The 13,629-nt window shown below is 42.8% G+C and overlaps 1 long non-coding RNA gene across 1 annotated transcript; it reads right to left on the bottom strand.

Moving 5' to 3' along the window:
• Positions 1-2,562: 2,562 nt before the first annotated feature.
• Positions 2,563-13,350, bottom strand: LOC131994058 (uncharacterized). Its single transcript, XR_009396404.1, has 6 exons — positions 13,291-13,350; positions 11,728-11,837; positions 11,605-11,666; positions 4,744-4,909; positions 3,051-3,207; positions 2,563-2,940 (listed from the first exon to the last, which is right to left on the bottom strand). It is a non-coding gene; the product is annotated as an uncharacterized LOC131994058 (long non-coding RNA).
• Positions 13,351-13,629: the final 279 nt, after the last annotated feature.

Here is a 13,629-nt window from a genome sequence, read left to right as displayed (position 1 = left end):
CAAGACAATTTGTTGCTTCAAGACAGTGCGGCTCGATTTTGATAGCAATTGGGGCCCATACCCCAAACCGGACATATTTGCTGACTTTTGCAATAAGCGATTTAAATGAAAGGTATTTGATATTACAAAACGAATTTGATATCCAATTTCGACGCCAATGGCAATATGAGGTTCATATGAAAGGTACTTGAGATATATGAGAATGGAGCACGATGCTTATATATTTTCAGGGCTATGTGTGTGGGGGACCACCTCTCTCCCTAAAACACTCCTAAATCAGCCATATTTACAGACCATTTTAATGTGGGTCTCGAATGAAAGGTATTGGAAAATAGAGCACGGAATTGATACCCACTTTTGGGACCAACTTTCTGTGCGGGTAGCCCTTGCCCCTTGCAAAAAACTCCACAAACAGCAATTATTTACTAACCATCGCAATATTGGGATCAAATAAAGGTATTTGGGAGTAGAATTCGGGGGGACGCCTATAAGCTCTCCTTAAAGCAATGGCAATATGGGGTTTAAATAAATGGTATTTGAGAGAAGAGCACTGGGGGACCACCTCATCCCCCGAAACACCTCCAAATTGGACATAATGAGAATTTCGGGCTGAAATAAAGTATTTTAAGAATAGAGTACATCTACCATCTAAACCTTAATGACATTAAAACCCCCGAGCGAATTCGTAGTACAATAAAGATCATATGGGATACAGATAAAGGCACTTATATTGCTATACTGTTAGCCAAGCGATATGCATATACTATTTTCATAGCATGTTATTGGGTTGCCTAAAAAGTAATTGGGGATTTTTTAAAAGAAAGTAAATGCATTTTTAATAAATGAACTTTAATCAAATATATAATTGCCATTTTGTTCGATAACCTTTTGCCATCTTCCTGGCAAATTTAGTATTCCACGCTCATAGCACTTCTGGCCTTTATCTGCAAAAAACTGAACCAAGTGCGATTTTATAGCCTCATCATTGCCGAAAGTTTTACCATTTAAGGAGTTCTGCAAAGATCGAAATAAATGGTAGTCTGATGGTGCAAGGTCAGGGCTATATGGTGGATGCATCAAAAGTTCCCAGCCAAGCTCACTCAGTTTTTGGCGAGTGACCAAAGATGTGTGCGGTCTAGCGTTGTCCTGGTGGAATATGACACCTTTACGATTGACCAATTCTGGTCGCTTCTCCTTGATGGCTGTATTCAATTTGTCCAACTGTTGACAGTAAAGCAGCTCAAAATATACCACACCCTTCCAATCCAACCAAACAGACAGCATAACCTTCTTTTGGTGGATATCAGCCTTTGAAGTGGTTTGAGCAGGTTCACCATGCTTGGACCATGATCGTTTTCGACTAACGTTGTTGTAAACAATTCATTTTTCATCTCCAGTTATGATTCGTTTTAAAAACGGATCGAATTCATTGCGTTTAAGGTGCATATCACAAGCGTTGTTTCGGTTTGTTAAATGAATTTCTTTCAATACATGTGGTACCCATATTAAATTGACGCCAAACAAACAAATGTAAACAAAATTTCGCGCACTTTTTTTCTAAAGCAAGCTAAAAGTAACAGCTGATAACTGACAGAAGAAAGAATGCAATTACAGAGTCGCAAGCCGTTGAAAAAATTTGTCAACGCCGACTATATTACTACAATATTACCGACAATTATTTTTTGGGCAACCCAATATTTCACTAAAAGCTCTTTAATTGTCGAAAATAAATATTCGGAGAATAATTTTGTTCCATATAAAGTAAAAGAAGGCGCAGCGGAGCGGGCCCGGTTCAGCTAGTTGGATAACAAATGTGGCTTTTATGGGCCTAAGACTCTAAATCGGCGGATTCGTCTATATGGGGGCCATATCAAGATATAGTCCGATGTAGCCGATTTTCGAAATTAACCTGCTTATGCTCAGCTCAATTTCTCTATTTTTAAAGACTGTAACGTGATTTCAACAGACAGACGGAAGGACATGGCTAGATCGTCTTAGATTTTTACAGTGATCAAGAATATACATATATAATTTATGGAGTCGGAAATGGATATTTCGATGTGTTGCAAACGGAATGACAAATGAATACACCCCCATCCTTCGCTGGTGGGTATAAAAAGATTTACATGACTTCTGTACTTAGTGGACCCTCTTTTGGATGCGGTAGTTGCTCCCAATCCTCGATTCATGCATTTTCCCAGAACTTGGGTGTCGATTTCCCCTGTATGGGCTCACTTTTGTTGTGTGCGCGCTTCCGACGGTGGGCAGACCCCTTAGGCTCTTGTTTTACACTATTGTGAATGACGTTGGCACACGATAACAGCCCTGGGTGTGTCCTATGTTCAGCGGTTGAAACGGGTGGAAGGGGAGGAAAAGCGTCAAGGAAGGACTGGTCGAAAGTCTGCCATGACGGGAAATTTGGGAAAGATGGCTTACTTCCTTGCCGGTTTTCCTTCTCTTTGATGTCAACGATTGGAGCTGGCAGACGTGTGCGTGAAGAAGAAAAAGAAGAAGAGAATACAGTGCTTTTACCTGGCGAAATAATTAAATAAAACACGATAATCAATTTGAACGCTTTTGAAGCAGAAAAACCCCTTCACCACCGATGGTGGGAAAGTGCATTTTTTTATTAATAGATGGCAGTAGCGTTTATTTAAACACGGTGAACATTTTTTTTCCTTGTTTTAATTATCAAACCTGTGAACAATTTCGAAGGCTGTAAAATCTCGTAAACCATCACCTAATATACACACGAAGCATATGAGCCTGCCAGCAGAATCACAACGAAAGCGCTAAGCACGCAAAATATCGGTAAAAGTCACAAACTCATCGTTCCCACCGTCAGCCACCAGCACCGCTCCAGTCCAGTGTGGGAGATCCAGCATTCTGCAGCCCTCCTGGTTGCAGCGGTATATCCAGGACTAGGACACTGACGGACGACTTAAAACAGATACAAACATTTTATTATTTTACAAATAAATTTACATATATATATTTGTGCCTAGGAGAATAAGCGAAAGCAAAGAAGAATATAGAAAAGTGTTACTTACTGTTCGGTTAGACAAGGGAGTGCTCTTCACGGTAATCTCGTCCCGGATATAGGGAACCAAATAGGCGCTAGGATATGAGCTCTTATCTTAGGTAGGTCCTAGACTTTAGATTGGGGTTCCTTGACCCCGTAGCCACTTGTCCAACCTAAAAGGAAGCCTGAAAAAGAAGAAGAGTATAAGGAAAGAAATATATTAGTAAGAGACAAGAAAAAAGAAAAGGTACACATACATATATGAACATTTATACAAGACAGACGGACATAACGAATACTGTCTACAATACACGGACGGCCGTCTGTCAGTCAAAGAGACCCGCTGACCATTTTGGTGAAGGAGGGCGAATAAACTTCGAGGGGGACAATTCCCCGGCAAATGAATGTTATTAATAGATCTTGACTTCTATTGGTTTTTGTTTTACACTCCTTTTATAACTTCTCACTTTCCTGTATATTTTGGATCCTTCTTTTTTGTACTTTCACTCATTTCATTTTCCTTTTTCCTTTTTCCAATTTCAAAATTTGATTTATTTTTGTGTGTATTCGGCTGCCAAGGAAATAAACACTTTCATTTATAACGTTTAACGAAAGATTAACCATGTTGGCTTAGGCTATTTTTAGAAAGGTGGTAAGGTAAAGCAAGAGGGGTAAGTAAAGGTGCTGATCAGGGGATGCCCAGCGATGCAATGGGGTATCAAGGAGAGACCCTTGGGGAGTCTCTGAGGGAGGGCCAAAAGCTTGGCGGGACACCAGCCAAGCAGCGTATCGGTAGGCTGCCATGCTGATAGGTGATTCGTGAGTGTGACGTGCAGTTGGGTTTCCTTTTTTTCCTGTTCAAGTTACCTTTTTGTGTGTCGACTTATTTCCGCCTCAGTACATGTTTGATTTTAAGACCGGTATGATTTTTTTTGTATGGTGTTAGGAACTTCCCTGGCAAGAACCACCCCCCATCCGGCGAGCGATAGCCGCGCAAAACGCCAGCATACCGGCAATGCAAAAGGGGACAGTTCCAACCTCTATCGGCTGGCGATTTATCGTCCAGCCTGTACCCACCTTAGAACACCACCATAACACAATGGCGCCCAACGTGGGGCCCGATCTAAGTCCTTTTAGTGTCAATAGTTTTTGTTTTGTGTAGAAAATGTCTTAGTTTACTTGTTAGTCAAAGATGAGTCCCGTTTAGGTCATTTAAGAGTCCCTAACGCGTTTGCTACATTTAAGACCCAAGTTAAGCAGTCTTTTTCTAAACAGAATTTCTTTTGGGGTACGATTATTTTAATCCAGAAGTCTTGATAGCTTCTTGGAAGTAAGCTTTTAATTGCTTTTTGGTTTTAATTTAGTTTTGTCCCTAATATCATTGCAATAGCCCGATCATTTTTTTTCCTATCGGTTCTACACATTATGTAATCGCCAAGTGGAAGACGTCTCATTTGGTGAAGTCCCGCCCAGTCGAGTCGAGAGACTCTGGAGGACGAGAAGCTTCATCAAAGGAGGCGGTAGATACTTGGAGATTACAGGATGTGCGTTAAAGTGACAATTTTCTCCTCGCCCTTGGTCTTGGTGACTAGTGGTAGCGATGCCTTGTGTCATCAAATGCCTTTGGACTTGGAGGAAAATGTCTACTTCTGCCTTCATCTTTCCATATTTAGAGTCAATGATATTAAAGTTAGTTATAGCCTATTTGATTTTGGACTTACCTTTTTTTATCACGGGATACACATTCTTCTTCGTCTTCGTACGCATTCGTGGCTTAGTCCATGGGCTGTAAGGCCAGACAAAGATTTATGTTTCCACGTGTTGTCCATCGTAGCTATCTTTCCATGTTTCATCGTTTTTTGTTTTTGCGTTTACACTCACGAAACCCTGGAATCAAAATAAATACCTATATTAGAACATGCATACACTGGCACTATACGATACGTACATCATTTTACCTTTACTTATCTTTTTGATAGTTTGTTACCTACCACCGATCCATTACATGAATTTGTAGTCTTTTTTTTTTCTTCTGTTTTTGCTTTGGTAGATTTATTCCCTTAGTAGCAGGAGGTTATCTATCTCATATCTCGAGGTACCAAATCATTTTTTTTAAGCATTCTGTTTTTTTTTTTATTTAGAGAATTTTGTTTTTCTTATTATTTTCTGTCATTTAAAGTTTGACACTTCATTTTTTTATTTTTGGAGTTTTTTTTATTTTACGAACTTTCAGCTTCTTACCCGCAAAGGGTTTTCCTTTTGGCTATACATTCAGCATTTGCAGTCATAAAGGAGTTTTCCTTTTCGGCGATATATTTTTCCTTTTGTGTTTTTTACAGTTTTTGGCTGTTAGTCACTTTACATTTCGATTTTGGCATTTATTTTTTTTATTTTGGCAGATATATTACTCTAATGGTTAACACTCGTTCAGCAAATAGGGAAGATTCTGGCCATTCCAGGATGCAGCCAGGAACTTCTCAGAATTTTCCGGTGAGCACAACCCAACCAGCTGTGACTTTCACTACCACAACAACAACAACCACAGTGGCAGCCAGCAATGCGCCGATCGCATCTGCGCGTTCATCCGTCGCTCCACCACTACCACAAGGCATGGACGATTTGTCACGGCTATTGAATAGCACATTCAGCTCGCAAGGGCATGTATCATCTCCAACTTTTAGCCCACTCACTGGTCTCAACGTCCCAGTGCCTCCAGCAAACCCGACTATGAGTATTGGCATGCGCGAAATTATCTCTTCAGCCGTTGGTCTAGCCCGAATAGAGTTCGAGAGGGAGGAGACTGAAAGAATCAACAGCTTGATACCTACCATTGTTGAAGCTACTAAACGATCGTTAGGAGTGGGTAATTCCGTTCCTACGAACAATGTACCAATGGCTCACCTGGCAACAGGACAGCCTGGAAGACAACTACTAGGCCAGGGACAGCATATGTCTTTGGGGCAAACGCATCCGCCTAGGGGTTTGTCACATATGCAGGCGCCAGTAGCTCCACCAGTCTCGTCATATCAACAGGCTGGGGCCTTATACCAAGCACCAGCACTGTCCCACACTCATCTATGCCAGCACCACCAGTTTCGGAGGCCGGCGGTCTCAGCGTGCCATCGGTGTACCGCAATTCCTGGGGTTCAACCCAGCCAAACTATTACACGCCATTGAATGAGAGGCCACAGCAGCCTAACACAAGTGAGCCACCACCATATTTGCAGCCGCCGTTGCAACCGGCGCATTTTCCAGGTCCTTCTTCACATTTTGGAAGGCCTGGAGGCAGCACACACACTGATTCGACCAGCAAGCTAAATTTGACCAAGTGGGGTATAAAATTTGATGGCACCTCCAAAACCATGAACGTGCAGGAGTTTATCTTTCGAGTAGGAGAGCTTAAAAGAGATTATGATTGCCCGGAAGGCGAATTCCTAACTAAGTTTCACCAGCTCTTGGAGAAACCAGCGCTAGACTGGTACTGGAACCACCGCAAGTTTGTCCAATTTCGATCTTGGGAAGAAATTGAGAGGGCTCTGCTGACGCAATACCAGCGGTTTAAAAACGAATTCCAGATTCAAACACAAATTCTCAATCGTCGCCAGCAGCCCCAAGAAACATTTGAAGATTTTTATAATGCGGTGATTCAGTTGCGAAACCAGCAGAAGCAACCCTATCGAGAGGCGGAGATGGTGGAAATTATGAGGGGCAACCTGAAAACATCATTGGCACAGATGATATTCTCAGTGAGAGTTAACGACTTGGGGAACTTCTACAGAGAAGTCAAAAGGGCAGAAAATCTTCTTGCAAGCCACCGTCAACAGTATCAACGCCCTAATCTAGGGCCGCAGCGCGTTCACGAATTAGCCTGGGAGGAAGAGTTGCCTTCGGAGGCCATGGAAGTGGATGCAATTCAAGGCAAAACAAATCTGAAATGCTGGAATTGTGGTTTGGAAGGTCATAGCTGGGTGTATTGTGCCGCGCCTAGAAAATTCTTTTGCTACAGGTGTGGTCATGATGGAGTAACCGTCAGAAACTGCCCGAAATGTCAGGGAAACCGACAGAGGATCCCACCTCAGACTGGAGAGGTGCGGTCGACACCAGTTTAACTCCAGTCCCATCCCCTGATAGAAAGATCACCCTTCTTAGGAATCCCCAACAGCATGAGCATAGTTCTACACTTGTCCCAAAGCTTAGAGAATTGAAGCCTTTACATGTCCGGGTACAAGGGTATAACGAGGCAAAGGCGAGGATTTTTGGGATCTCCAATAAGGTAAAGAAAGCGCGCGAGCGTTACAAAAAGAGGAAAGCTCTACGGCGACAAATTGCGGCCGCATCGCTCTACGAGGGTGACGACACTCGCTTTTATACACGGTTAGGTATTAATGGTCAAGAAATAGAGGGTCTGCTCGACAGCGGTGCCACGGTATCCTGTTTGGGAAAAGGTTGCGTCGACTTCGTCGGCCGTGCGAATCTAGTGGTACATCCATTCCACTCATATATACATACCGCGGATGAAAGCCCTCATAAAATAGTAGGTCGCGTCACGGCCACGGTTACTTTTAATAAAATGTCGCATGAAATAACCTTCTTTTTGGTGCCGTCTTTGGGAAGGTCGCTTTTTCTTGGCATAGATTTTATGCACCAACAATATCAGCCTTTGTGAAGAAGCTGACGGCGGTATCAATGATGACAAGAAAGTCCATGTGTTGTCAGACTTCCAGCGGAAACGCTTGGAGGATGTCATAAAAAAGTTCCCCTGCTTTACTAAAAAAGGCTTGGGACGGACACAGTCTGGGATACACACAATCGACACACGTGATGCAACTCCAGTTAAAAGTAAGCACTATCCGGTGTCACCAGCTGTGCAGAAATGTATGCGGAGTTGGATAGGATGTTATCCTTGGGTGTGATAGAGCAAAGCGAAAGTCCCTGGAGCCATCCAGTGACACTTGTCCGCAAGGGCGAGAAAAATAGACTATGTGTTGATGCTCGCAAACTTAATGCTCTCACCGTCAAGGACGCTTATCCTCTTCCGCATATTGAAGGTCTACTCAGCCGGCTTGGTGACACCTATTTTGTATCCAGTGTCGACCTAAAGGATGCTTTCTGGCAGATACCCCTCGACGAATCCAGTAAGGAGAAGACAGCCTTTAAGGTGCCGGGGAGGCCTCTTTATCATTTTACCGTCATGCCTTTTGGGTTGTGTAATGCAGCCCAGAGGTTATGCCGGTTAATGGACAAAGTGGTTCCCGCAGCACTAAGAGACCGTGTTTTTGTTTACTTGGATGACCTCTTGGTGGTTTCGCCAGATTTTGACACTCACCTGGAGTTGCTGAACCGTGTGGCTGAATTGTTAGCCAATGCGGGGCTCACAATCAATGTGGCAAAATCAAAATTTTGCTTCAAAGAGCTCCGATACTTAGGCTATATTGTTGGTGGAGGTACTCTCAAGGCGGATCCAGCAAAGGTTGAAACTATAGCGCGATTTGACTACCCAAAGACGGCCAAGCAAGTGCGAAGTTTTATGGGCGCCACCGGCTGGTATAGGCGGTTTATTCCCGAGTACGCGACGATAGCTACCCCGATCTTCGATACTCTTAAAAAGGGTAAGGCTTTTGTTTTTACCGACCAGGTGAAGGCTGCTTTTGATCAGTTGAAACAGGCCCTGATTACAAGCCCAGTACTCTCTCACCCGAGCTTTGATAGACATTTCTATGTGCAATGTGATGCCTCCGACCGGGGAATAGGAGCAGTCCTATTTCAGAAGGATGACGAGGGCGGAGAGCATCCCATTGCATATTTTTCACAGAAATTAACGTCCGCTCAAAGGAATTATTCAGTGACGGAGAGAGAGTGCTTGGCTGTGGTTATGGCAATAAAAAAATTCAGGCCTTATATTGAATTAATGGCTTTCACCATAATCACTGACCATAGCAGCCTCAAATGGGTGATGTCCCATAGGGATTTAAGCGGAAGACTGGCGAGGTGGAGCCTCCATCTTCAGTCCTTTACGTTCGATATCGAACATAGGCAGGGTACCCAGAACATTGTTCCGGATACCTTGTCTAGGTACGATATGGACGAACTTTCTGCGGACTTAGGACAGTTGTTGTATCTCTCCTCGCCAGCCTTTAAGTCTGACGCCTATCAAGAGCTTACCCGGAGTTTCGAAGAGAACGCGGCAAGTTTACCCGACTTTCGGGTTATCGATGGTGTCGCCTACAAAAGAACGCGACATTACGATGGCGACCCATTGCGTGAAGATTTCGCATGGAAGTTGTGGATGCCGGCCGAGCTGACCGAACAAGTCATTGAAAGGGCTCATTGTCCACCTACATCGGCTCATGGCGGGTTTCACAAAACTTTGCACCGTGTAAAAGAGTACTTTTACTGGCCAAACATGGCTATGCAGGTGCGAAGTTTTGTGAAACAATGCCAGGTTTGCAAAGAGACGAAGCCGGCAACCACAACTTTACGTCCACCCATGGGCAAAGAATTTGAAGTGGAGCGTCCATTTCAACGCATTTACGTTGACTTCCTCGGTCCCTATCCGCGTTCCAAGTCCGGGAATTCCTTTATTTTTATTGTTTTAGACCATTTGTCTAAATACGTGCTGTTGAAGGCAATGGCTAAGGCGATTGCCAAGAATGTGGTAAAGTTTCTGATTTCAGAAGTTTTCCACAAGTTTGGCACTCCAGAAGTCATTGTCTCCGACAATGGCAAACAGTTCATTAGTAAGGAATTCCAGGACTTGGTTAAAAATTTCGGTGTTAACCATATGAAGACCGCTACCCATTCGCCACAGGCCAACGCGTCGGAGCGCGTTAACCAGTCCGTACTGGCCGCGATAAGGGCGTACCTCAAGGAAGACCACCGCGAATGGGATAAGCACCTTTCGGAGGTGGAATGTTCGCTGCGCTCGTCGGTGCATAGTGCAATAAACGTGACGCCTTACTACGCTTTGTTCGGCGTTAACATGATAAATCACGGCAGCGTTTACAAGATCGCGCGTAAGTTTCAACTACTAAATGACCCAGATATCGACCTTATTTCTAACTCGGAGAATATGGAGCAGACCAGAGAGCTGATCAGAGCTAACCTGCAGTCTCAAAGCCTACCTTAGGGGAGAAAAATCCTACAATCTTCGTTGCCGACAAGTTAAATTCTTGCCCGGACAGGATGTGTTTCGCCGTAGTTTTCGGCAAAGTAGCTTTTCTAAGGACTATAACGCGAAACTCGATAAAAAGTTCTTCAAGTGTAGAATTGTGCGGCCTGTAGGGAATTCTCTATACGAAGTGGAGGATCTTCAGGGTAAATCTTTGGGCGTCTTGCACGCCAAAGATCTAAGGCAATAGTTTAAGGCCATAGGTACTAGTCATAGGTTTAGAATTTTAGGTTTAGGTAAATGAATTACTTTTTGCTTTGAATTGCATATGAACTTCGTTATTTTGTTATTGCTATTATTTTTGTTTTTATTATCCGTTTGAATTGCCTTGAATGGCGTACGGATTGCTTTTTATAGGCTAGGCTTTTGATATAAGGTCGTTATAGAGAATTTCTTTTTGGTATACTATTATCTTAGGATGGGATAGCATAGTGTCCCGAAGCCAGAGTGGCGTAGCGCTCTTGGCAATATGTTTCCCTTTTTCTTCTTTTTCCTGAACCCCGAATTTTGATACCTTTTTTTTTCTTTGGCTTGGAAGAGAGCGTACTTTGTTTTTGAGTCACGACTTCACTTTTTTCTGTCAGTTTTTGTCTTTTTATTCCTTCTGATGATTTTCCTATGCGCATGTGCAAGGCGCAGGGTTTCAAACCGCGGAATATGGCATTTTCTCTACACGAGGTTCTTTATTTTAGCTCACGCGTTCGCTGCATTGGCGGCTGTGGCTTTCCCCACTTTGCTTACTGGCCAAAGGGTCAGTGGTGAGCCCTCTACACCAATTCTTGGAGATGGGCGCCGGAGTTTTCGTGACCTGAGTACCGCAGAAGCTTCCTCAGGTTGTGATTCCATCGTGTGCTGACGTCGGTGGGCGGCCAACTTGTGACGTGTCATAGACCTCCGGAGCCTACCCCCCTGTGCCCCAGCGAAACTATGACATTAGGATGCACATCGTAGTAAGGGGGGAGGACGAATGAGGAATATGAGCTGCCAGGCGACAGTTATAGCTGATGGAATCACAGTGTGAGGGAGACACAAGGCGAATTCACCGCGGTAAATAAGCCGGAAACGCGGTATCCGGTGACGATGACTCTGGTACACATCTCCAGATGGGTGGTCAGGAGCACCACGTATGCTCTGGGGTTGGTAAACGGTATGGGGAGGTTGTCAGCCACCAATGCCGACACAGGCTCTTAATTCTCAACCAAGACTTCTCAGCATCGAATTTTATTATTTTTTTTCATAATTGCCTGATCGCATCTTCTTACCTGTGGGCTTTATTATTTTTTTTTTCTCCTTTTTTTCACGCAATTCCTAAACTTTTCAAAGCCTAATCCCGTTTTTGGAGCACAAGGGGACACCACGATTCCTGTCTACGGACAGATGTTCAAGGAGAGTGAAGGATGAAAGAGGAACTTACCTGTTTCCTGGTGGATTGGGTTAAGCCTTGGTGGTATAGTTCCTTTGGTTCCAGTGCAGGACCTGTTTGAAGTCGTAAAGAGGTATAAGTGAAGATCTGTTATGGTACTTCATGTATACTTACCTTTCCTTTCCGTTCTGTCCTGGTCCTGTCCTTTACTTTAAGCTTCTCCGGTGTTGTCCTTCGACCTCGATGAGGTAGTGAAGAATTTCCTTGGGAGGTATTCTGTGGACCTGCAAATAGAAAAAGAGAAATTTTGATTTAGTGCAATTCACCTGATAAGGTTTTAAGTTTTAAATTTTTATTGTTTTTTTCCATTTCTTTTTTCTCTTTTGGCCATTTCGCTCTAAATGCTTGACTTAATAAAGTTCCTAGCGGTTAGTTTCTGTTTCAATCTCATGATTTTTCCGTTTTCTGTTTTTAGTTTTTATTTTTTTGCTACACTTCACTTTGTTTTATTTTTCCAAATTTCCAAAAGGCCAGTTTATAATCGTTATCGCGTATTCTTAATCACTTATTATTTCGTCTTTTTTTAACTTTTTAAAATCCTTTTGATATTTTGCACTAACTTTCTCTTACACTTTCACTTTTCAGTTCATTGAACTCTTTACGGCACTCACAAAGTCACGAACCAATTTGGCTTTTGCAAGTTTTTTTTAACTTCCTTCGTATTGTGTTTCACAGCTGTCATGCTCTTATTTCGTTTCTTCTTTTTATGCACTTTAGCACAGATCATTTTCCAATTATTAACCGGGACTTACTTAACACTTTCCAAGTTTTTTTAGTTAGAGTATTTTACTAGTTTCAATTAGTTTTCTAATTATCAATTTGCTGTCCGTCCGCAATTCTTTTTAATAGGATCCTATATTCTCTTTGTCTTCTTTCTTCACTCCATCACTTCGTTTTTGTTGCACTTGGTGTTTCAATTCAGGCTTTTCACTCGTTGATTTCTATGACAATTTACTTTTGTTTCACTCCACTAAACGAATTGGCGCGTTTATTAGCGTACCCCCACCCCCATTCATTATTTGAGTGGGTTACGCACACTTGCGTTTGGTACCGTTGCGCTACACTATTATCATTACACTTTTACGCACTAGCACCATTGAAATTGGTGAGTGGCCTGTTTTTGTTGTGTACACACTTGTGGGTGTATTGGACTGACGCCAACTTTTTGGGACCCACGCTACTTTTCCGGCACTGCACTTTTAGGTTATTGATTGACCTTTTTTTGGCGTTTTTCACTGATTTTTTTTTTTTGCCTTTTTAACAATTTTCATTATTTTCGCCATCACAGTTAGCCAGTGGCCTTAGCTACTGGTGGCTATTGGGTACTGGCGCTATTAGTTTTCTAAGACACTTCGGTTGAAATTTTTGATTTGGGGCTGGATGTTTTTGTATTGTATTTTAGTGATTCTGTGAACTTGGCCAACACTTTCCTTGGATATTTCATTCGATTTTTAGACAAATTTATTGGGTTTTTTATTTGCTGCAACTTTTTCACGCGCACACACACTCTCGCACAACTGCAGTTTTCATTCATAGTATTTTATACACTTTCGCACTATTTTGATTTTGTTTTCAACGGGCACGCACTGATATTTTTTTTTACTAAAACACTCTGTTGATTATACTCGGCCACCAGTTAATTTTCTAATTTTCCTTTTTTTTCACAATTATACTTACCATTTTATTTCTGCTTCCATTGGTGCTGATGCGGTCGTCCCATTGACAAAATGATGTTATTTCTTCTTCTTTGGCCCTTTAGCTATCCATTTCATTCATCACGAATTGATATCCAAAGGCCCGGCTCTAGTGAAGGGCGCGTATGTCATTTCATATTAGGGTGGTTCGCACGCGGCGATAGGGAATAAAGGAGTGGACACACCTATGGAAGGGCAAATTTTAGTTGTGAAAATCATCTATTTAAGGTAAAGGCTACAGCGTGGTATACGTTGACGGGTCCTAGACACCTTCCCCAGTGAGAGGCAGGCCCTAGAATTGAGCTGTGTTGCATAAAAGTTC

Source organism: Stomoxys calcitrans, chromosome 1, assembly GCF_963082655.1.
Source record: "Stomoxys calcitrans chromosome 1, idStoCalc2.1, whole genome shotgun sequence".
NCBI classification, from domain to species: Eukaryota; Metazoa; Arthropoda; class Insecta; order Diptera; family Muscidae; genus Stomoxys; species Stomoxys calcitrans.
The sequence above is the reverse complement of the archived record's forward strand: the minus strand, read 5'-3'. Positions and strand labels throughout refer to the sequence as shown.